At 43.9% G+C, this 4,682-nt stretch overlaps 1 long non-coding RNA gene across 3 annotated transcripts in view; it reads left to right on the top strand.

Moving 5' to 3' along the window:
- LOC102676259 overlaps window positions 1–4,682 on the top strand; it is a 16,346-nt gene that overhangs the window by 1,024 nt on the left and 10,640 nt on the right. The window lies entirely within an intron of this gene.

Here is a 4,682-nt window from a genome sequence, read left to right as displayed (position 1 = left end):
CATTAAAAATTCCTCGCTCTTGAAAATTCATAAAAGCGCGAAAATTTATTCGACCGTGTCCGCGATAGAATATCGAGAAGCGGAGCTCATCGAGAAGAAAAAAATATCCCCCGCGCTAAAAATTCAAAATATCGTCCATTAAGCGTTTTCTTTTTTTTTTTCTCTCTCCTTTTTCAAAAGAAATCTTCTTTATCGTGCATTCGAAGATTTTCGGCTCGATTTTTATTCGTTAATGTCGCTGCATTGCATCGAAAAATTTCGTATCATATGAGGTGAGCTCGTCGTTAATGGAAAAAAGAAGAAGAAGAAGAAGAAGATCGAGGGAGTCCCTCTCCAAAAGGCGACTAGACAAGATCTAGTCGAAAAATTATCGCGGTTAAAGGTAACAAGAAGGCGTATTTAAATCGAGCCTTATGGTTCGTCGGGAACGAGTAATCGGCCGAGATTAATTGTCAATTAAGAGGGATCCGTCGATTCCATCATCATCCGTTCCATTTCCGAAGCGAAGAAATATCTATCCGCCACTCGTTTCGACCTATTGTGTCGAGCGAGTTATTCTCCCCATCCCCTCCTCTTCATCTCACGGCGAGAAAAATTATTCCGAACGGTGCACGCCGCGTTTTATAAATTCATATCCCTCCCCCTCCTTCCTCAATTTTCAGCCTCATTAAGGAGAAATTATAGATACACGATCGAGCGAAATAATTGTCAATTAAAAAACGATTTTATATCCCATCGATCCTCCGCGAGATCTGAGAAAAGCTTTTAATTAATAACCGTTTCAATTAAGAGGCGTCTGGTCGTTTTAACTATCCCTGGGACACCGACCAACACCCCTCCCTCTTTCTAACGTAAACTCGTAAAATTTCGTTTCGGGGGGGAGAAAAGAAGGGAGGGGGGAGTTGGCTGGGCGCAAAGAGGCCCCGCGGTGGCGTTATTGCGGCCAACTCGAGAGAGCAGTCCGCGAAACGGAATGCGGAAAGGAATTTAGGAGTTGGTCGAGTGGCCGACGAACAGTGACGTACGTTTAATAACGCGGCTTGTATCTCGTGATACGGGATGTATAATACTGGAAAGAGTAATCCGAACCGGCGTTTATACCTCATACCAGTCCCAAAATTGATCTCTGAGGATTTTTCTTCTTCTTCTTCCTTTTCTTTTTTCAAACAAGTTCGATCTAGGATAAAACAAGATTATGGCACTCACGTGTACAACGGTACTCCGGCCTCGTCCCTGAACCAAAACACCATGTGAAGGGTGTCCTCTCCCGGTGGTGTGATGTCGCATGGCAACTCCGCCGACTTTCCTTCCACCACGCTGATATTTACCAATGGCACTGCAATCAAACGTTAACTCGTTAACTCGCCTTTCCTCTTACGATTCTTTTCTTGCAATACAAAAGAATCCAAGGATCTCGTTCTTCTCACCAATTTCCAATGTTTCGATGAAACGAGATTCCATTCGACTCGGTCCGGCGCCCCCTTGTTTCGAAATTTCTTGTTTCGAAACAAGAATCGAGGGTGAAGAGAGAGAAAGAGAGAGAGAGAGAGAGAGAGAGAAGAAGTCGAATTTGTCGCGGCCATTTACCACGATCTTCCGTTTATCGAGCGTCACGGAACTCGTGAAAATTTATCAACCATCTTAGAATGTTTGGGAGACGCTTCTTATTATTTATTTCTCCCTTCCTTCGGGTATAAATATCGCTTAGGGCCGACTGTTTACCATATAAACGCCCCCGAGGCACGCCACTCATTTGAATTCTCCAGTTTTTCCAGCTTGTAACGAGCTCGGGGTTGTACGTGCAACAGCGGTTACCTCTCCCCCCTCCCCCCTGGTTGGCAACCGGGGACCATCCGTAGTTGCTTTCCGCCGTTGAAAGCAACAACCCTCGGGAAGATCCTTCCCGGATTCGTTATAATTTCATGCGCGTATTTCGCGGCCTTGCTCGCGATTTAACGTTTCACCTACACCACTATATCGGGTATATATACGTATATACGTATATACGTATGCACGTGCACGATGGAATTTTTCATAAGCGTCACGCTTCTTCCATCCGAGATCCGCGTAATTAGATTAGCCGAGCGCTAACATTGCCTCCCTTCCTCCTTTCCTACGAAATTAAGGAATATAAGTAAAGGTGCCGTAGAGTTGAACTTGGAATTTGAATCTTTGGATATATCGGTATTTGGAAATTTTACTTATTTAAGCCATGGATCAACAGTTTAAATACCATAGAAGGCCGTTTCGATTAATGGAATTCCGCAACGCGGCCGCAATTAACCCTCAAAGACCCGAGGCGGTGGTCGAAACGTCGACCGGCGTGCTAATGGGGGACGGCGGCCTGCCGTGTCGCGCATTCGAAACGCATTTAATGAATTCGTTACCGGCTCCTCTGAGTCGCGCGAAGACGGCGATCCGAATCCTCGAATCGTTGCAATTTTCCTTCCCTACCTGATATGATATAACAATATAATATTATATAAATATTTTTATTTTAAATTAATAATAAAAAATATTAATTTCTGAAATTTTTTAAATTTAGTTTATTAGTAATGGTATTAAGATTATATTTTATATTTTTAAATAAATTAATTATTCTTGAACGATAAATTTATTCAATAAATTCAATAAAATTTAATTTTCTTATTTTAATTGATTATAAGTCGTTAATATTTGTATTTTATTAAATTATATGGATTTAAGAATATATTATATAGATCGATTTTTTTATTTAATAATTTTATTTTTAATTTCAATGTATATATTCATTTTAATATACCTCCTCTCTCCCGATGACTCGATTAAAATTATCGGCCTCGAATTGCACGCAACGAAGCCGAGTAACCGATCGATCGATCGAGCCGCGTTGCCAAAAAATTTCGAGTTCGACCGCGTGGAAAATGCGACGTTTTCCATCAGAGTTTGGACACACGTAAGAGAAGTTTGCCAAGGGGCGAGCGAAAAAGCGAAACTTCCCGCCCAACTTTTCGGGACGAGTTCCTCCAACTTCTCTGGCCACCGCGTCATCCATCGTTGATCATCGCCGGACGACCAACTATTTTCATAAATCTTCCATGACGGAATCAACGTAAGAATTCGCCTCTTCTCAATGCAAACAAAAGCAATCGACTCTCGATGCAACGTCAAAATTGCGATCGAGCGTATTACAATATTATCAAAAATTCTTAACGAAACTTTTAAAATAATATCGAGTCAAATGTATGGCCAAATACGACGAGAAAAGAAGAGAAGAAAGTTGAAATGGCATTCGTCGAGCGCGATACGCTGCAAGATCGATGATAGGGGGGGAGAAGCGTTCATCGTCGCTCGTGTCTCTGCACGAGGAGCAGTCGAGGGACAGCGAAGGGATAATGGGGTTCGTTTTAACAAGGCAAACGTTACGATTGTCAAAGAGGGGTCTGTGCGCCGTCTTGCTCGCAAATTAACTCGAGTCGGAGAACCGGTTGTTAGCCGCTATTATGCTGGCAATTCGTACAGTTGGATGGCTCTGGGAGAGAGAGGGAGAGGGTGAGTCCGTTATTTACGGAGCGACGTTCTCTCGCATCTCGTTGAAAGATTCGATTTAATTTGTCAATTTCACCTCTTAAATTAGAAATATTAGTAAAGGATTAATTCGTGAAGAAACTATTCGATACTCATAACGGTTTCGATATGGCGATATTGGACGTCTTTATCGAACGAGCGTTGGAAGGACGATTGGATCCGACGTAAGAAGAGGAAAATAACAGAAGCAGTGGGTGCTTCGTAGAAGGAGGGGACTTGTCTTTGTCTGTTGGGGGAGATTTCGTGAAATAAGAGGAGGGGGAAGAGGTTGGCTGTCTTTGAAATTTCGCCTTGTCCTAGCAATGGAGAGGACCATCGCGCGGGAGGAGGAGGCAGAGGAAGGGAGCTTACGCTTTATTGCGTATTTACATATTTTCACCGAATCCCCTCGACTCGTTTCATAAAATTCAACGTCTTTATAAGGGTCGGCGCTGTTGCCGTTCCCAGGACGCTTCGTCGACACTTTATACCTTTGAATTTCTGCGACAAAGATTTCTCCACCCTCCTCTAGGCAGTTGGAGTAGAGAGAGCGTTAGGCTCCCCCTTACACGTCGAGCGGATCGGTTCAACACTCTTGGAGACACGGAATCTCGAGATCCCTCCCCTCGGGAGGAGGAACGAGGATGGAAGAAAAATAGCCACTTTCTTTTAGAAAATTTAAATTTTATCGTCCCGACCCGTTCTTGGGATCGAATAATTGCCACCGAAAAATCCCGTCGAATTTTTCACTTTTCCTCCCCGACGACCAAGCAAACGTTTGGAAAGTTTCGCGAGATACGAGATTCCAAGTTTCGAAGGATTAAACTCCTACTCGACCGAAAGACGAGGGATTCTCCCTTCTTTCGCGTGTATCCAACTCGTTGTTTATCTCGTGTTAACGTTTCCTTTATAACTAAAGGTGACGCTCCAAGATCCATCTCAGGATCGAGAAATAATAGAAAAGAGCGGTGGCGTCGAGGGAGGGTTGAACGTTGGCCGAGGAATTCGGGGGAGGCAGGCGTGGAGAAATCGAGGGTTGCAAGCGGGCTAATTGAGATGTCGGCCTCTCGAGAGCGCAACGAACAGCTCAGCTCCCTCCCCTTCGAGAACTCCCCTTCGGGGCCCGCTCTATGTCG

This window comes from Apis dorsata, unplaced genomic scaffold (assembly GCF_000469605.1).
Source record: "Apis dorsata unplaced genomic scaffold, Apis dorsata 1.3 scaffold_28, whole genome shotgun sequence".
In the NCBI taxonomy this organism is placed as follows: Eukaryota; Metazoa; Arthropoda; class Insecta; order Hymenoptera; family Apidae; genus Apis; species Apis dorsata.
This window is presented reverse-complemented; position numbering and strand designations above follow the sequence as displayed.